A 21,775-nucleotide genomic window follows, 5' to 3' on the forward strand; every position below is an offset into this window, starting at 1 on the left:
TGTGCGGGGCTGTGTGGGGACATCATACTGTGTGTGGGGCTGTGTGGGGACATCATACTGTGTGTGGGCTTGTGTGTTGGGACATCATACTGTGTGTGGGGCTGTGTGGGGACTTCATACTGTGTGCGGAGCTGTGTGGGAACATCATACTGTGTGTGGGGCTGTGGGGACATCATACTGTGTGTGTGGGGTTGTGGGGACATCATACTGTGTGTGGGGCTGTGTGGGGACATCATACTGTGTGCGGGGCTGTGGGGACATCATACTGTGTGTGGGGACATCACACTGTGTGTGGGGCTGTGTGGGGACTTCATACTGTGTGCGGGGCTGTGTGGGGACATCATACTGTGTGAGGGCTGTGTGGGGACATCATACAGTGTGTGGGGCTGTGGGGACATCATACTGTGTGTGGGGCTGTGGGGACATCATACTGTGTGTGGGGCTGTGTGGGGACATCATACTGTGTGCGGGGCTGTGGGGACATCATACTGTGTGTGGTTGTGTGGGGACATCATACTGTGTGTGGGGCTGTGTGGGGACTTCATACTGTGTGCGGGGCTGTGTGGGGACATCATACTGTGTGTGGGGCTGTTTGGGACATCATACTGTGTGCAGGGCTGTGTGGGGACATCATACTGTGTGCGGGCTGTGTGGGGACATCATACTGTGTGTGGGGCTGTGTGGGGACTTCATACTGTGTGTGGGGTTGTGTGGGGACATCATACTGTGTGTGGGGCTGTGTGGGGACATCATACTGTGTGTGGGGCTGTGGGGACATCATACTGTGTGCGGGGCTGTGTGGGGACATCATACTGTGTGTGGGGCTGTGTGGGGACATCATACTGTGTGTGGGCTTGTGTGTTGGGACATCATACTGTGTGTGGTGCTGTGTGGGGACTTCATACTGTGTGCGGAGCTGTGTGGGGACATCATACTGTGTGTGGGGCTGTGGGGATATCATACTGTGTGTGTGGTTGTGTGGGGACATCATACTGTGTGTGGGGCTGTGTGGGGACTTCATACTGTGTGCGGGGCTGTGTGGGGACATCATACTGTGTGTGGGGCTGTTTGGGACATCATACTGTGTGCAGGGCTGTGTGGGGACTTCATACTGTGTGCGGGCTGTGTGGGGACATCATACTGTGTGTGGGGCTGTGGGGACATCATACAGTGTGTGGGGTTGTGTGGGGACATCATACTGTGTGTGGGGCTGTGTGGGGACTTCATACTGTGTGCGGGGGTGTGTGGGGACATCATACTATGTGTGGGGCTGTGGGGACATCATACTGTGTGTGGGGCTGTGTGGGGACATCGTACTGTGTGCGGGGCTGTGGGGACATCATACTGTGTGCGGGGCTGTGTGGGGACATCATACTGTGTGCAGGGTTGTGTGGGGACATCATACTGTGTGTGGTGCTGTGTGGGGACATCATACTGTGTGCAGGGCTGTGTGGGGACTTCATACTGTGTGCGGGGCTGTGTGGGGACATCATACTGTGTGTGGGGCTGTAGGAACATCATACTGTGTGTGGGGCTGTGTGGGGACATCATACTGTGTGCGGGGCTGTGGGGACATCATACTGTGTGCGGGGCTGTGTGGGGACATCATACTGTGTGCAGGGCTGTGTGGGGACATCATACTGTGTGTGGGGCTGTGTGGGGACATCATACTGTGTGCAGGGCTGTGTGGGGACTTCATACTGTGTGCGGGGCTGTGTGGGGACATCATACTGTGTGTGGGGCTGTGTCGGGACATCATACTGTGTGTGGGGCTGTGGGGACATCATACTGTGTGTGGGGCTGTGTGGGGACTTCATACTGTGTGCGGGGCTGTGTGGGGACATCATACTGTGTGTGGGACTCTGGGGACATCATACTGTGTGCGGGGCTGTGTGGGGACATCATACTGCGTGTGGGGCTGTGTGGGGACATCATACTGTGTGTGGGGCTCTGGGGACATCATACTGTGTGCGGGACTGTGTGGGGACATCATACTGCGTTTGGGGCTGTGTGGGGACATCATACTGTGTGTGGGGTTGTGTGGGGACATAATACTGTGTGTGGGGCTGTGTGGGGACTTCATACTGTGTGCAGGGCTGTGTGGGGACATCATACTGTGTGTGGGACTGTGGGGACATCATACTGTGTGTGGGGCTGTGGGGACATCATACTGTGTGCGGGGCTGTGTGGGGACATCATACTGTGTGTGGGGCTGTGTGGGGACATCATACTGTGTGTGGGCTTGTGTGTTGGGACATCATACTGTGTGTGGGGCTGTGTGGGGACTTCATACTGTGTGCGGAGCTGTGTGGGGACATCATACTGTGTGCGGGGCTGTGGGGACATCATACTGTGTGCGGGGCTGTGTGGGGACATCATACTGTGTGCAGGGCTGTGTGGGGACATCATACTGTGTGTGGGGCTGTGTGGGGACATCATACTGTGTGCAGGGCTGTGTGGGGACTTCATACTGTGTGCGGGGCTGTGTGGGGACATCATACTGTGTGTGGGGCTGTGTCGGGACATCATACTGTGTGTGGGGCTGTGGGGACATCATACTGTGTGTGGGGCTGTGTGGGGACTTCATACTGTGTGCGGGGCTGTGTGGGGACATCATACTGTGTGTGGGGCTCTGGGGACATCATACTGTGTGCGGGGCTGTGTGGGGACATCATACTGTGTGTGAGGCTGTGTGGGGACATCATACTGTGTGTGGGGTTGTGTGGGGACATAATACTGTGTGTGGGGCTGTGTGGGGACTTCATACTGTGTGTGGGGCTGTGGGGACATCATACTGTGTGTGGGGCTGTGGGGACATCATACTGTGTGCGGGGCTGTGTGGGGACATCATACTGTGTGTGGGGCTGTGTGGGGACATCATACTGTGTGTGGGCTTGTGTGTTGGGACATCATACTGTGTGTGGGGCTGTGTGGGGACTTCATACTGTGTGCGGAGCTGTGTGGGGACATCATACTGTGTGCGGGGCTGTGGGGAAATCATACTGTGTGTGTGGTTGTGTGGTGACGTCATACTGTGTGTGGGGCTGTGTGGGGACTTCATACTGTGTGCGGGGCTGTGTGGGGACATCATACTGTGTGTGGGGCTGTTTGGGACATCATACTGTGTGCAGGGCTGGGTGGGGACTTCATACTGTGTGCGGGCTGTGTGGGGACATCATACTGTGTGTGGGGCTGTGGGGACATCATACTGTGTGTGGGGTTGTGTGGGGACATCATACTGTGTGTGGGGCTTTGTGGGGACATCATACTATGTGTGGGGCTGTGGGGACATCATACTGTGTGTGGGGCTGTGTGGGGACATCATACTGTGGGCAGGGCTGTGTGGGGACATCATACTGTGTGTGGGGCTGTGTGGGGACATCATACTGTGTGCAGGGCTGTGTGGGGACTTCATACTGTGTGCGGGGCTGTGTGGGGACATCATACTGTGTGTGGGGCTGTGGGGACATCATACTGTGTGTGGGGTTGTGTGGGGACTTCATACTGTGTGCGGGGCTGTGTGGGGACATCATACTGTGTGTGGGGCCGTATGGGGACATCATACTGTGTGTGGTGCCGTGTAGGGACATCATACTGTGTGCGGGGCCGTGTGGGGACATCATACTGTGTGTGCGGCCGTGTGGGGACATCATATTGTGTGCAGGGCTGTGGCGCCAACATACTGTGTATGGGGATGTGGGGACATCATACTGTGTGCGGGGCTGTGGGGACATCATACTGTGTGCGGGGCTGTGGGGACATCATACTGTGTGCAAGGCTGTGGGGACATCATACTGTGTGTGGTGCTGTGGGGGCATCATACTGTGTGCAAGGCTGTGGGGACATCATACTGTGTGTGGCGCTGTGGGGGCATCATACTGTGTGGGGCTGTGGGGACATCATACTCTGTACTATTAAAAACACATGAGCCATGCACAAAAGTGAACAAGTCGGTTGGACAGTGTTCACACCACCCAAAGACATGAAGCACAGAAAAAACACAGTATAACAAACGCGTAAAAATACTCTGTTGCAAAAGTTATATGTAACAGCAAGTGCTAGTAAAAAGATAACAAAAACAGGGTATTTAGTTGATATGTATTTTTTGTATGGGGCTGTGTGGGGACATCATACTGTGTGTGGGGCAGTGTGGAGATATCATACTGTGCATGGGGCTGTGTAGGGACATCATACTGTGTGTGGGGCTGTGGGGACATCATACTGTGTGCAGGGCTGTGTGGGGACATCATATTGTGTGTGGGGTTGTGTGGGGACATCATACTGTGTGTGGGTTTGTGTGGGGACATCATACTGTGTGTGGGGCTGTGGGGACATCATACTGTGTGCGGGGCTGTGTGGGGACATCATACTGTGTGTGGGGCTGTGTGGGGACATCATACTGTGTGTGGGGCTGTGTGGGGACATCATACTGTGTGTGGGGCTGTGGGGACATCATACTGTGTGTGGGGTTGTGTGGTGACATCATACTGTGTGTGGGGCTGTGTGGGGACTTCATACTGTGTGCGTGGCTGTGTGGGGACATCATACTATGTGTGGGGCTGTGGGGACATCATACTGTGTGTGGGGCTGTGAGAACATCATACTGTGTGTGGGGCTGTGTGGGGACATCATACTGTGTGCGGGGCTGTGGGGACATCATACTGTGTGTTGGGCTGTGTGGCGACATAATGCTGTGTGCAGGGCTGTGTGGGGACATCATACTGTGTGTGGGGCTGTGTGGGGACATCATACTGTGTGCAGGGCTGTGTGGGGACTTCATACTGTGTGCGGGGCTGTGTGGGGACATCATACTGTGTGTGGGGCTGTGGGGACATCATACTGTGTGTGGGGTTGTGTGGGGACTTCATACTGTGTGCGGGGCTGTGTGGGGACATCATACTGTGTGTGGGGCCGTGTGGGGACATCATACTGTGTGCGGGGCCGTGTAGGGACATCATACTGTGTGCTGGGCCGTGTGGGGACATCAAACTGTGTGTGCGGCCGTGTGGGGACATCATATTGTGTGCAGGGCTGTGGCGCCAACATACTGTGTATGGGGATGTGGGGACATCATACTGTGTGCGGGGCTGTGGGGACATCATACTGTGTGCGGGGCTGTGGGGACATCATACTGTGTGCAAGGCTGTGGGGACATCATACTGTGTGTGGTGCTGTGGGGGCATCATACTGTGTGGGGCTGTGGGGACATCATACTCTGTACGATTAAAAACACATGAGCCATACACAAAAGTGAACAAGTCGGTTGGACAGTGTTCACACCACCCAAAGACATGAAGCACAGAAAAAACGTAGAATAACAAACGCGTAAAAATACTCTGTTGCAAAAGTTATATGTAACAGTAAACAGCAAGTGCTAGTAAAAAGATAACAAAAACAGGGTATTTAGTTGATATGTATTTTTTGTATGGGGCTGTGTGGGGACATCATACTGTGTGTGGGGCAGTGTGGAGATATTATACTGTGTATGGGGCTGTGTGGGGACATCATACTGTGTGTGGGGTTGTGTGGGGACATCATACTGTGTGTGGGGACATCATACTGTGTGTGGGGCTGTGGGGACATCATACTGTGTGCGGGGCTGTGTGGGGACATCATACTGTGTGTGGGGCTGTGTGGGGACATCATACTGTGTGTGGGGAAGTGTGGGGACATCATACTGTGTGTGGGGCTGTGTGGGAACTTCATACTGTGTGCAGGGCTGTGTGGGGACATCATACTGTCTGTGGGGCTGTGGGGACATCATACTGTGTGTGGGGCTGTGGGGACATCATACTGTGTGCGGGGCTGTGTGGGGACATCATACTGTGTGTGGGGCTGTGTGGGGACATCATACTGTGTGTGGGCTTGTGTGTTGGGACATCATACTGTGTGTGGGGCTGTGTGGGGACTTCATACTGTGTGCGGAGCTGTGTGGGAACATCATACTGTGTGTGGGGCTGTGGGGACATCATACTGTGTGTGTGGGGTTGTGGGGACATCATACTGTGTGTGGGGCTGTGTGGGGACATCATACTGTGTGCGGGGCTGTGGGGACATCATACTGTGTGTGGTTGTGTGGGGACATCACACTGTGTGTGGGGCTGTGTGGGGACTTCATACTGTGTGCGGGGCTGTGTGGGGACATCATACTGTGTGAGGGCTGTGTGGGGACATCATACAGTGTGTGGGGCTGTGGGGACATCATACTGTGTGTGGGGCTGTGGGGACATCATACTGTGTGTGGGGCTGTGTAGGGACATCATACTGTGTGCGGGGCTGTGGGGACATCATACTGTGTGTGGTTGTGTGGGGACATCATACTGTGTGTGGGGCTGTGTGGGGACTTCATACTGTGTGCGGGGCTGTGTGGGGACATCATACTGTGTGTGGGGCTGTTTGGGACATCATACTGTGTGCAGGGCTGTGTGGGGACATCATACTGTGTGCGGGCTGTGTGGGGACATCATACTGTGTGTGGGGCTGTGTGGGGACTTCATACTGTGTGTGGGGTTGTGTGGGGACATCATACTGTGTGTGGGGCTGTGTGGGGACATCATACTGTGTGTGGGGCTGTGGGGACATCATACTGTGTGGGGGGCTTTGTGGGGACATCATACTGTGTGTGGGGCTGTGTGGGGACATCATACTGTGTGTGGGCTTGTGTGTTGGGACATCATACTGTGTGTGGGGCTGTGTGGGGACTTCATACTGTGTGCGGAGCTGTGTGGGGACATCATACTGTGTGTGGGGCTGTGGGGATATCATACTGTGTGTGTGGTTGTGTGGGGACATCATACTGTGTGTGGGGCTGTGTGGGGACTTCATACTGTGTGCGGGGCTGTGTGGGGACATCATACTGTGTGTGGGGCTGTTTGGGACATCATACTGTGTGCAGGGCTGTGTGGGGACTTCATACTGTGTGCGGGCTGTGTGGGGACATCATACTGTGTGTGGGGCTGTGGGGACATCATACAGTGTGTGGGGTTGTGTGGGGACATCATACTGTGTGTGGGGCTGTGTGGGGACTTCATACTGTGTGCGGGGGTGTGTGGGGACATCATACTATGTGTGGGGCTGTGGGGACATCATACTGTGTGTGGGGCTGTAGGAACATCATACTGTGTGTGGGGCTGTGTGGGGACATCGTACTGTGTGCGGGGCTGTGGGGACATCATACTGTGTGCGGGGCTGTGTGGGGACATCATACTGTGTGCAGGGTTGTGTGGGGACATCATACTGTGTGTGGTGCTGTGTGGGGACATCATACTGTGTGCAGGGCTGTGTGGGGACTTCATACTGTGTGCGGGGCTGTGTGGGGACATCATACTGTGTGTGGGGCTGTAGGAACATCATACTGTGTGTGGGGCTGTGTGGGGACATCATACTGTGTGCGGGGCTGTGGGGACATCATACTGTGTGCGGGGCTGTGTGGGGACATCATACTGTGTGCAGGGCTGTGTGGGGACATCATACTGTGTGTGGGGCTGTGTGTGGACATCATACTGTGTGCAGGGCTGTGTGGGGACTTCATACTGTGTGCGGGGCTGTGTGGGGACATCATACTGTGTGTGGGGCTGTGTCGGGACATCATACTGTGTGTGGGGCTGTGGGGACATCATACTGTGTGTGGGGCTGTGTGGGGACTTCATACTGTGTGCGGGGCTGTGTGGGGACATCATACTGTGTGTGGGGCTCTGGGGACATCATACTGTGTGCGGGACTGTGTGGGGACATTATACTGCGTGTGGGGCTGTGTGGGGACATCATACTGTGTGTGGGGCTCTGGGGACATCATACTGTGTGCGGGACTGTGTGGGGACATCATACTGCGTGTGGGGCTGTGTGGGGACATCATACTGTGTGTGGGGTTGTGTGGGGACATAATACTGTGTGTGGGGCTGTGTGGGGACTTCATACTGTGTGCAGGGCTGTGTGGGGACATCATACTGTGTGTGGGGCTGTGGGGACATCATACTGTGTGTGGGCTGTGGGGACATCATACTGTGTGCGGGGCTGTGTGGGGACATCATACTGTGTGTGGGGCTGTGTGGGGACATCATACTGTGTGTGGGCTTGTGTGTTGGGACATCATACTGTGTGTGGGGCTGTGTGGGGACTTCATACTGTGTGCGGAGCTGTGTGGGGACATCATACTGTGTGCGGGGCTGTGGGGACATCATACTGTGTGCGGGGCTGTGTGGGGACATCATACTGTGTGCAGGGCTGTGTGGGGATATCATACTGTGTGTGGGGCTGTGTGGGGACATCATACTGTGTGCAGGGCTGTGTGGGGACTTCATACTGTGTGCGGGGCTGTGTGGGGACATCATACTGTGTGTGGGGCTGTGTCGGGACATCATACTGTGTGTGGGGCTGTGGGGACATCATACTGTGTGTGGGGCTGTGTGGGGACTTCATACTGTGTGCGGGGCTGTGTGGGGACATCATACTGTGTGTGGGGCTCTGGGGACATCATACTGTGTGCGGGGCTGTGTGGGGACATCATACTGTGTGTGAGGCTGTGTGGGGACATCATACTGTGTGTGGGGTTGTGTGGGGACATAATACTGTGTGTGGGGCTGTGTGGGGACTTCATACTGTGTGCAGGGCTGTGTGGGGACATCATACTGTGTGTGGGGCTGTGGGGACATCATACTGTGTGTGGGGCTGTGGGGACATCATACTGTGTGCGGGGCTGTGTGGGGACATCATACTGTGTGTGGGGCTGTGTGGGGACATCATACTGTGTGTGGGCTTGTGTGTTGGGACATCATACTGTGTGTGGGGCTGTGTGGGGACTTCATACTGTGTGCGGAGCTGTGTGGGGACATCATACTGTGTGCGGGGCTGTGAGGACATCATACTGTGTGTGTGGTTGTGTGGTGACGTCATACTGTGTGTGGGGCTGTGTGGGGACTTCATACTGTGTGCGGGGCTGTGTGGGGACATCATACTGTGTGTGGGGCTGTTTGGGACATCATACTGTGTGCAGGGCTGGGTGGGGACTTCATACTGTGTGCGGGCTGTGTGGGGACATCATACTGTGTGTGGGGCTGTGGGGACATCATACTGTGTGTGGGGTTGTGTGGGGACATCATACTGTGTGTGGGGCTTTGTGGGGACATCATACTATGTGTGGGGCTGTGGGGACATCATACTGTGTGTGGGGCTGTGTGGGGACATCATACTGTGTGCAGGGCTGTGTGGGGACATCATACTGTGTGTGGGGCTGTGTGGGGACATCATACTGTGTGCAGGGCTGTGTGGGGACTTCATACTGTGTGCGGGGCTGTGTGGGGACATCATACTGTGTGTGGGGCTGTGGGGACATCATACTGTGTGTGGGGTTGTGTGGGGACTTCATACTGTGTGCGGGGCTGTATGGGGACATCATACTGTGTGTGGGGCCGTATGGGGACATCATACTGTGTGTGGTGCCGTGTAGGGACATCATACTGTGTGCGGGGCCGTGTGGGGACATCATACTGTGTGTGCGGCCGTGTGGGGACATCATATTGTGTGCAGGGCTGTGGCGCCAACATACTGTGTATGGGGATGTGGGGACATCATACTGTGTGCGGGGCTGTGGGGACATCATACTGTGTGCGGGGCTGTGGGGACATCATACTGTGTGCAAGGCTGTGGGGACATCATACTGTGTGTGGTGCTGTGGGGGCATCATACTGTGTGGGGCTGTGGGGACATCATACTCTGTACTATTAAAAACACATGAGCCATGCACAAAAGTGAACAAGTCGGTTGGACAGTGTTCACACCACCCAAAGACATGAAGCACAGAAAAAACACAGTATAACAAACGCGTAAAAATACTCTGTTGCAAAAGTTATATGTAACAGCAAGTGCTAGTAAAAAGATAACAAAAACAGGGTATTTAGTTGATATGTATTTTTTGTATGGGGCTGTGTGGGGACATCATACTGTGTGTGGGGCAGTGTGGAGATATCATACTGTGCATGGGGCTGTATAGGGACATCATACTGTGTGTGGGGCTGTGGGGACATCATACTGTGTGCAGGGCTGTGTGGGGACATCATATTGTGTGTGGGGTTGTGTGGGGACATCATACTGTGTGTGGGTTTGTGTGGGGACATCATACTGTGTGTGGGGCTGTGGGGACATCATACTGTGTGCTTGGCTGTGTGGGGACATCATACTGTGTGTGGGGCTGTGTGGGGACATCATACTGTGTGTGGGGCTGTGGGGACATCATACTGTGTGTGGGGTTGTGTGGTGACATCATACTGTGTGTGGGGCTGTGTGGGGACTTCATACTGTGTGCGTGGCTGTGTGGGGACATCATACTATGTGTGGGGCTGTGGGGACATCATACTGTGTGTGGGGCTGTTGGAACATCATACTGTGTGTGGGGCAGTGTGGGGACATCATACTGTGTGCGGGGCTGTGGGGACATCATACTGTGTGTTGGGCTGTGTGGCGACATAATGCTGTGTGCAGGGCTGTGTGGGGACATCATACTGTGTGTGGGGCTGTGTGGGGACATCATACTGTGTGCAGGGCTGTGTGGGGACTTCATACTGTGTGCGGGGCTATGTGGGGACATCATACTGTGTGTGGGGATGTGTGGGGACATCATACTGTGTGTGGGGCTGTGTGGGGACATCATACTGTGTGCAGGGCTGTGTGGGGACATCATACTGTGTGTGGGGCTGTGTGGGGACATCATACTGTGTGCAGGGCTGTGTGGGGACTTCATACTGTGTGCGGGGCTATGTGGGGACATCATACTGTGTGTGCGGCTGTGTGGGGACATCATACTGTGTGTGGGGCTGTGGGGACATCATACTGTGTGTGGGGTTGTGTGGTGACATCATACTGTGTGTGGGGCTGTGTGGGGACTTCATACTGTGTGCGTGGCTGTGTGGGGACATCATACTATGTGTGGGGCTGTGGGGACATCATACTGTGTGTGGGGCTGTGAGAACATCATACTGTGTGTGGGGCTGTGTGGGGACATCATACTGTGTGCGGGGCTGTGGGGACATCATACTGTGTGTTGGGCTGTGTGGCGACATAATGCTGTGTGCAGGGCTGTGTGGGGACATCATACTGTGTGTGGGGCTGTGTGGGGACATCATACTGTGTGCAGGGCTGTGTGGGGACTTCATACTGTGTGCGGGGCTATGTGGGGACATCATACTGTGTGTGGGGCTGTGGGGACATCATACTGTGTGTGGGGTTGTGTGGGGACTTCATACTGTGTGCGGGGCTGTGTGGGGAGATCATACTGTGTGTGGGGCCGTGTGGGGACATCATACTGTGTGCGGGGCCGTGTACGGACATCATACTGTGTGCTGGGCCGTGTGGGGACATCAAACTGTGTGTGCGGCCGTGTGGGGACATCATATTGTGTGCAGGGCTGTGGCGCCAACATACTGTGTATGGGGATGTGGGGACATCATACTGTGTGCGGGGCTGTGGGGACATCATACTGTGTGCGGGGCTGTGGGGACATCATACTGTGTGCAAGGCTGTGGGGACATCATACTGTGTGCAAGGCTGTGGGGACATCATACTGTGTGTGGTGCTGTGGGGGCATCATACTGTGTGGGGCTGTGGGGACATCATACTGTGTGCGGGGCTGTGGGGACATCATACTGTGTGCAAGGCTGTGGGGACATCATACTGTGTGTGGTGCTGTGGGGGCATCATACTGTGTGGGGCTGTGGGGACATCATACTCTGTACTATTAAAAACACATGAGCCATGCACAAAAGTGAACAAGTCGGTTGGACAGTGTTCACACCACCCAAAGACATGAAGCACAGAAAAAACACAGTATAACAAACGCGTAAAAATACTCTGTTGCAAAAGTTATATGTAACAGCAAGTGCTAGTAAAAAGATAACAAAAACAGGGTATTTAGTTGATATGTATTTTTTGTATGGGGCTGTGTGGGGACATCATACTGTGTGTGGGGCAGTGTGGAGATATCATACTGTGCATGGGGCTGTATAGGGACATCATACTGTGTGTGGGGCTGTGGGGACATCATACTGTGTGCAGGGCTGTGTGGGGACATCATATTGTGTGTGGGGTTGTGTGGGGACATCATACTGTGTGTGGGTTTGTGTGGGGACATCATACTGTGTGTGGGGCTGTGGGGACATCATACTGTGTGCGGGGCTGTGTGGGGACATCATACTGTGTGTGGGGCTGTGTGGGGACATCATACTGTGTGTGGGGCTGTGGGGACATCATACTGTGTGTGGGGTTGTGTGGTGACATCATACTGTGTGTGGGGCTGTGTGGGGACTTCATACTGTGTGCGTGGCTGTGTGGGGACATCATACTATGTGTGGGGCTGTGGGGACATCATACTGTGTGTGGGGCTGTGAGAACATCATACTGTGTGTGGGGCTGTGTGGGGACATCATACTGTGTGCGGGGCTGTGGGGACATCATACTGTGTGTTGGGCTGTGTGGCGACATAATGCTGTGTGCAGGGCTGTGTGGGGACATCATACTGTGTGTGGGGCTGTGTGGGGACATCATACTGTGTGCAGGGCTGTGTGGGGACTTCATACTGTGTGCGGGGCTATGTGGGGACATCATACTGTGTGTGGGGATGTGTGGGGACATCATACTGTGTGTGGGGCTGTGTGGGGACATCATACTGTGTGCAGGGCTGTGTGGGGACATCATACTGTGTGTGGGGCTGTGTGGGGACATCATACTGTGTGCAGGGCTGTGTGGGGACTTCATACTGTGTGCGGGGCTATGTGGGGACATCATACTGCGTGTGGGGCTGTGTGGGGACATCATACTGTGTGTGGGGCTGTGGGTACATCATACTGTGTGTGGGGTTGTGTGGTGACATCATACTGTGTGTGGGGCTGTGTGGGGACTTCATACTGTGTGCGTGGCTGTGTGGGGACATCATACTATGTGTGGGGCTGTGGGGACATCATACTGTGTGTGGGGCTGTGAGAACATCATACTGTGTGTGGGGCTGTGTGGGGACTTCATACTGTGTGCGGGGCTGTGTGGGGACATCATACTGGTCCAACCTGCTTTGAGCAGGGGGTTGGACCAGATGGCCCAGGAGGTCCCTTCCAACTCTACGATTCTATGATTCTATGATTCTACTGTGTGTGGGGCCGTGTGGGGACATCATACTGTGTGCGGGGCCGTGTAGGGACATCATACTGTGTGCTGGGCCGTGTGGGGACATCAAACTGTGTGTGCGGCCGTGTGGGGACATCATATTGTGTGCAGGGCTGTGGCGCCAACATACTGTGTATGGGGATGTGGGGACATCATACTGTGTGCAGGGCTGTGTGGGGACATCATATTGTGTGTGGGGTTGTGTGGGGACATCATACTGTGTGTGGGTTTGTGTGGGGACATCATACTGTGTGTGGGGCTGTGGGGACATCATACTGTGTGCGGGGCTGTGTGGGGACATCATACTGTGTGTGGGGCTGTGTGGGGACATCATACTGTGTGTGGGGCTGTGGGGACATCATACTGTGTGTGGGGTTGTGTGGTGACATCATACTGTGTGTGGGGCTGTGTGGGGACTTCATACTGTGTGCGTGGCTGTGTGGGGACATCATACTATGTGTGGGGCTGTGGGGACATCATACTGTGTGTGGGGCTGTGAGAACATCATACTGTGTGTGGGGCTGTGTGGGGACATAATGCTGTGTGCAGGGCTGTGTGGGGACATCATACTGTGTGTGGGGCTGTGTGGGGACATCATACTGTGTGCAGGGCTGTGTGGGGACTTCATACTGTGTGCGGGGCTATGTGGGGACATCATACTGTGTGTGGGGATGTGTGGGGACATCATACTGTGTGTGGGGCTGTGTGGGGACATCATACTGTGTGCAGGGCTGTGTGGGGACATCATACTGTGTGTGGGGCTGTGTGGGGACATCATACTGTGTGCAGGGCTGTGTGGGGACTTCATACTGTGTGCGGGGCTATGTGGGGACATCATACTGTGTGTGGGGCTGTGTGGGGACATCATACTGTGTGTGGGGCTGTGGGGACATCATACTGTGTGTGGGGTTGTGTGGTGACATCATACTGTGTGTGGGGCTGTGTGGGGACTTCATACTGTGTGCGTGGCTGTGTGGGGACATCATACTATGTGTGGGGCTGTGGGGACATCATACTGTGTGTGGGGCTGTGAGAACATCATACTGTGTGTGGGGCTGTGTGGGGACATCATACTGTGTGCGGGGCTGTGGGGACATCATACTGTGTGTTGGGCTGTGTGGCGACATAATGCTGTGTGCAGGGCTGTGTGGGGACATCATACTGTGTGTGGGGCTGTGTGGGGACATCATACTGTGTGCAGGGCTGTGTGGGGACTTCATACTGTGTGCGGGGCTATGTGGGGACATCATACTGTGTGTGGGGCTGTGGGGACATCATACTGTGTGTGGGGTTGTGTGGGGACTTCATACTGTGTGCGGGGCTGTGTGGGGACATCATACTGTGTGTGGGGCCGTGTGGGGACATCATACTGTGTGCGGGGCCGTGTAGGGACATCATACTGTGTGCTGGGCCGTGTGGGGACATCAAACTGTGTGTGCGGCCGTGTGGGGACATCATATTGTGTGCAGGGCTGTGGCGCCAACATACTGTGTATGGGGATGTGGGGACATCATACTGTGTGCGGGGCTGTGGGGACATCATACTGTGTGTGTGGCTGTGGGGACATCATACTGTGTGCGGGGCTGTGGGGACATCATACTGTGTGCAAGGCTGTGGGGACATCATACTGTGTGTGGTGCTGTGGGGGCATCATACTGTGTGGGGCTGTGGGGACATCATACTGTGTGCGGGGCTGTGGGGACATCATACTGTGTGCAAGGCTGTGGGGACATCATACTGTGTGTGGTGCTGTGGGGGCATCATACTGTGTGGGGCTGTGGGGACATCATACTCTGTACTATTAAAAACACATGAGCCATGCACAAAAGTGAACAAGTCGGTTGGACAGTGTTCACACCACCCAAAGACATGAAGCACAGAAAAAACACAGTATAACAAACGCGTAAAAATACTCTGTTGCAAAAGTTATATGTAACAGCAAGTGCTAGTAAAAAGATAACAAAAACAGGGTATTTAGTTGATATGTATTTTTTGTATGGGGCTGTGTGGGGACATCATACTGTGTGTGGGGCAGTGTGGAGATATCATACTGTGCATGGGGCTGTATAGGGACATCATACTGTGTGTGGGGCTGTGGGGACATCATACTGTGTGCAGGGCTGTGTGGGGACATCATATTGTGTGTGGGGTTGTGTGGGGACATCATACTGTGTGTGGGTTTGTGTGGGGACATCATACTGTGTGTGGGGCTGTGGGGACATCATACTGTGTGTGGGGTTGTGTGGTGACATCATACTGTGTGTGGGGCTGTGTGGGGACTTCATACTGTGTGCGTGGCTGTGTGGGGACATCATACTATGTGTGGGGCTGTGGGGACATCATACTGTGTGTGGGGCTGTGAGAACATCATACTGTGTGTGGGGCTGTGTGGGGACATCATACTGTGTGCGGGGCTGTGGGGACATCATACTGTGTGTTGGGCTGTGTGGCGACATAATGCTGTGTGCAGGGCTGTGTGGGGACATCATACTGTGTGTGGGGCTGTGTGGGGACATCATACTGTGTGCAGGGCTGTGTGGGGACTTCATACTGTGTGCGGGGCTATGTGGGGACATCATACTGTGTGTGGGGCTGTGGGGACATCATACTGTGTGTGGGGTTGTGTGGGGACTTCATACTGTGTGCGGGGCTGTGTGGGGACATCATACTGTGTGTGGGGCCGTGTGGGGACATTATACTGTGTGCGGGGCCGTGTAGGGACATCATACTGTGTGCTGGGCCGTGTGGGGACATCAAACTGTGTGTGCGGCCGTGTGGGGACATCATATTGTGTGCAGGGCTGTGGCGCCAACATACTGTGTATGGGGATGTGGGGACATCATACTGTGTGCGGGGCTGTGGGGACATCATACTGTGTGTGTGGCTGTGGGGACATCATACTGTGTGCGGGGCTGTGGGGACATCATACTGTGTGCAAGGCTGTGGGGACATCATACTGTGTGTGGTGCTGTGGGGGCATCATACTGTGTGGGGCTGTGGGGACATCATACTCTGTAAGATTAAAAACACATGAGCCATACACAAAAGTGAACAAGTCGGTTGGACAGTGTTCACACCACCCAAAGACATGAAGCACAGAAAAAACACAGTATAACAAACGCGTAAAAATACTCTGTTGCAAAAGTTATATGTAACAGTAAACAGCAAGTGCTAGTAAAAAGATAACAAAAACAGGGTATTTAGTAGATATGTATTTTTTGTATGGGGCTGTGTGGGGACATCATACTGTGTGTGGGGCAGTGTGGAGATATCATACTGTGTATGGGGCTGTGTGGGGACATCATACTGTGTGTGGGGTTGTGTGGGGACATCATACTGTGTGTGGGGACATCATACTGTGTGTGGGGCTGTGGGGACATCATACTGTGTGCGGGGCTGTGTGGGGACATCATACTGTGTGTGGGGCTGTGTGGGGACATCATACTGTGTGTGGGGATGTGTGGGGACATCATACTGTGTGTGGGGCTGTGTGGGGACTTCATACTGTGTGCAGGGCTGTGTGGGGACATCATACTGTGTGTGGGGCTGTGGGGACATCATACTGTGTGTGGGGCTATGGGGACATCATACTGTGTGCGGGGCTGTGTGGGGACATCATACTGTGTGTGGGGCTGTGTGGGGACATCATACTGTGTGTGGGCTTGTGTGTTGGGACATCATACTGTGTGTGGGGCTGTGTGGGGACTTCATACTGTGTGCGGAGCTGTGTGGGGACATCATACTGTGTGTGGGGCTGTGGGGACTTCATACTGTGTGTGGGGCTGTGGGGACATCATACTGTGTGTGAGGCTGTGTGGGGACATCATACTGTGTGCGGGGCTGTGGGGACATCATACTGTTTGTGGTTGTGTGGGGACATCATACTGTGTGTGGGGCTGTGTGGGGACTTCATACTGTGTGCGGGGCTGTGTGGGGACATCATACTGTGTGTTGGGCTGTTTGGGACATCATACTGTGTGCAGGGCTGTGTGGGGACTTCAAACTGTGTGCGGGCTGTGTGGGGACATCATACTGTGTGTGGGGCTGTGTGGACATCATACTGTGTGTGGGGTTGTGTGGGGACATCATGCTGTGTGTGGGGCTGTGTGGGGACTTCATACTGTGTGCGGGGCTGTGTGGGGACATCATACTATGTGTGGGGCTGTGGGGACATCATACTGTGCGTGGGGCTGTGGGAACATCATACTGTGTGTGGGGCTGTGTGGGCACATCATACTGTGTGCGGGGCTGTGGGGACATCATACTATGTGAGGGGCTGTGTGAGGACATCATACTTTGTGCAATGCTGTGTGGGGACATCATACTGTGTGTGGGGCTGTGTGGGGACATCATACTGTGTGTGGGGCTGTGTGGGGACTTCATACTGTGTGCGGGGCAGTGTGGGGACATCATACTGTGTGTGGGGCTGTGGGGACATCATACTGTGTGGTGGGGCTGTGTGGGGACTTCATACTGTGTGCGGGGATGTGTGGGGAAATCATACTGTGTGTGGGGCTGTGGGGACATCATACTGTGTGCGGGGCTGTGGGGACATCATACTGTGTGTGGGGCTGTGTGGGGACTTCATACTATGTGCGGGGCTGTGTGGGGACATCATACAGTGTGTGGGGCTGTGGGGACATCATACTGTGTGTGGGGTTGTGTGGGGACATCATACTGTGTGTGGGGCTGTGTGGCGACTTCATACTGTGTGTGGGGCTGTGTGCGGACATCATACTATGTGTGGGGCTGTGGGGACATCATACTGTGTGGGGCTGTGGGGACATCATACTGTGTGTGGGGCTGTGGGGGCATCCTACTGTGTGTGGGGTTGTGTGGGGACATCATACTGTGTGTGGGACTGTGTGGGGACTTCATACTGTGTGCGGGGCTGTGTGGGGACTTCATACTATGTGTGGGGCTGTGGGGACATCATACTGTGTGTGGGGCTGTAGGAACATCATACTGTGTGTGTCGGGCTGTGTGGGGACATCATACTTTGTGTGGGGCAGTGTGGAGATATCATACTGTGTATGGGGCTGTGTAGGGACATCATACTGTGTGTGGGGCTGTGGGGACATCATACTGTGTGCAGGGCTGTGTGGGGACATCATAATTGTGTGTGGGGTTGTGTGGTGACATCATACTGTGTGTGGGTTTGTGTGGGGACATCATACTGTGTGTGGGGCTGTGGGGACATCATACTGTGTGCGGGGCTGTGTGGGGACATCATACTGTGTGTGGGGCTGTGTGGGGACATCATACTGTGTGTGGGGCTGTGGGGACATCATACTGTGTGTGGGGTTGTGTGGTGACATCATACTGTGTGTGGGGCTGTGTGGGGACTTCATACTGTGTGCGGGGCTGTGTGGGGACATCATACTATGTGTGGGGCTGTGGGGACATCATACTGTGTGTGGGGCTGTGGGAACATCATACTGTGTGTGGGGCTGTGTGGGGACATCATACTGTGTGCGGGGCTGTGGGGACATCATACTGTGTGTTGGGCTGTGTGGGGACATAATGCTGTGTGCAGGGCTGTGTGGGGACATCATACTGTGTGTGGGGCTGTGGGGACATTATACTGTGTGTGGGGTTGTGTGGGGACTTCATACTGTGTGCGGGGCTGTGTGGGGACATCATATTGTGTGTGGGGCCGTGTGGGGACATCATACTGTGTGCAGGGCCGTGTAGGGACACCATACTGTGTGCGGGGCCGTGTGGGGACATCAAACTGTTTGTGCGGCCGTGTGGGGACATCATATTGTGTGCAGGGCTGTGGCGCCAACATACTGTGTATGGGGATGTGGGGACATCATACTGTGTGCGGGGCTGTGGGGACATCATACTATGTGCGGGGCTGTGGGGACATCATACTGTGTGCGGGGCTGTGGGGACATCATACTGTGTGCAAGGCTGTGGGGACATCATACTGTGTGTGGTGCTGTGGGGGCATCATACTGTGTGGGGCTGTGGGGACATCATACTCTGTACGATTAAAAACACATGAACCATACACAAAAGTGAACAAGTCGGTTGTACAGTGTTCACACCACCCAAAGACATGAAGCACAGAAAAAACACAGTATAACAAACGCGTAAAAATACTCTGTTGCAAAAGTTATATGTAACAGTAAACAGCAAGTGCTAGTAAAAAAATAACAAAAACAGTGTATTTAGTTGATATGTATTTTTTATATGGGGCTGTGTGGGGACATCATACTGTGTGTGGGGCACTGTGGAGATATCATACTGTGTATGGGGCTGTGTAGGGACATCATACTGTGTGGGGCTGTGGGGACATCATACTGTGTGCAGGGCTGTGTGGGGACATGATACTGTGTGTGGGGTTGTGTGGGAACATCATACTGTGTGTGGGGACATCATACTGTGTGTGGGGCTGTGGGGACATCATACTGTGTGCGGGGCTGTGTGGGGACATCATACTGTGTGTGGGGCTGTGTGGGGACATCATACTGTGTGTGGGGATGTGTGGGGACATCATACTGTGTATGGGGCTGTGTGGGGACTTCATACTGTGTGCAGGGCTGTGTGGGGACATCATACTGTGTGTGGGGCTGTGGGGACATCATACTGTGTGTGGGGCTGTGGGGACATCATACTGTGTGCGGGGCTGTGTGGGGACATCATACTGTGTGTGGGGCTGTGTGGGGACATCATACTGTGTGTGGGCTTGTGTGTTGGGACATCATACTGTGTGTGGGGCTGTGTGGGGACTTCATACTGTGTGCAGAGCTGTGTGGGGACATCATACTGTATGTGGGGCTGTGGGGACATCATACTGTGTGTGGTTGTGTGGGGACATCATACTGTGTGTGGGGCTGTGTGGGGACTTCATACTGTGTGCGGGGCTGTGTGGGGACATCATACTGTGTGTGGGGCTGTTTGGGACATCATACTGTGTGCAGGGCTGTGTGGGGACTTCATACTGTGTGCGGGCTGTGTGGGGACATCATACTGTGTGTGGGGCTGTGGGGACATCATACTGTGTGTGGGGTTGTGTGGGGACATCATACTGTGTGCGGGGCTGTGTGGGGACATCATACTGTGTGTGGGGCTGTGGGGACATCATACTGTGTGTGGGGCTGTGGGAACATCATACTGTGTATGGGGCTGTGTGGGGACATCATACTGTGTGCGGGGCTGTGGGGACATCATACTGTGTGTGGGGCTGTGTGAGGACATCATACTGTGTGCGGGGCTGTGTGGGGACATCATACTGTGTGTGGGGCTGTGTGGGGACATCATACTGTGTGTGGGGCTGTGTGGGGACTTCATACTGTGTGCGGGTCTGTGTGGGGACATCATACTGTGTGTGGGGCTGTGGGGACATCATACTGTGTGTGGGGTTGTGTGGGGACTTCATACTGTGTGCGGGGCTGTGTGGGGACATCATACAGTGTGTGGGGCTGTGGGGACATCATACTGTGTGTGGGGCTGTGTGGGGACATCATACTGTGTGTGGGGCTGTGGGGACATCATACTGTGTGCGGGGCTGTGGGGACATCATACTGTGTGTGGGGCTGTGTGGGGACTTCATACTGTGTGCGGGGCTGTGTGGGGACATCATACTGTGTGTGGGGCTGTGGGGACATCATACTGTGTGTGGGGTTGTGTGGGGACATCATACTGTGTGTGGGGCTGTGTGGGGACTTCATACTGTGTGTGGGGCTGTGTGCGGACATCATACTATGTGTGGGGCTGTGGGGACATCATACTGTGTGTGGGGCTGTGGGAACATCATACTGTGTGTGGGGCTGTGTGGGGACATCATACTATGTGCGGGGCTGTGGGGACATCATACTGTGTGTGGGGCTGTGTGGGGACATCATACTGTGTGTGAGGCTGTGTGGGGACTTCATACTGTGTGCGGGGCTGTGTGGGGACATCATACTGTGTGTGGGGCTGTGTGGGGACATCATACTGTGTGCGGGGCTGTGTGGGGACTTCATACTGTGTGCGGGGCTGTGTGGGGACATCATACTGTGTGTGGGGCTGTGGGACATCATACTGTGTGTGGGGTTGTGTGGGGACATCATACTGTGTGTGGGGCTGTGTGGGGACTTCATACTGTGTGCGGGGCTCTGTGGGGACATCATACTATGTGTGGGGCTGTGGGGACATCATACTGTGTGTGGGGCTGTGGGAACATCATACTGTGTGTGGGGCTGTGTGGGGACATCATACTGTGTGCGGGGCTGTGGGGACATCATACTGTGTGCGGGGCTGTGGGGTCATCATACTGTGTGGGGCTGTGGGGACATCATACTGTGTGTGGGGTTGTGTGGGGACTTCATACTGTGTGCGGGGCTGTGTGGGGACATCATACTGTGTGTGGGGCTGTGTGGGGACATCATACTGTGTGTGGGGTTGTGTGGGGACATCATACTGTGTGTGGGGCTGTGGGGACATCATACTGTGTGTGGGGTTGTGTGGGGACATCATACTGTGTGTGGGGCTGTGTGGGGACTTCATACTGTGTGTGGGGCTGTGTGGGGACATCATACTATGTGTGGGGCTGTGGGGACATCATACTGTGTGTGGGACTGTGGGAACATCGTACTGTAAGCGGGGCTGTGGGGACATCATACTGTGTGTGGGGCTGTGT

The sequence above is a fragment of the Dendrobates tinctorius genome, unplaced genomic scaffold, assembly GCF_039654945.1.
Source record: "Dendrobates tinctorius isolate UK_male_01 unplaced genomic scaffold, ASM3965494v1 ptg000020l, whole genome shotgun sequence".
NCBI lineage: Eukaryota > Metazoa > Chordata > Amphibia > Anura > Dendrobatidae > Dendrobates > Dendrobates tinctorius.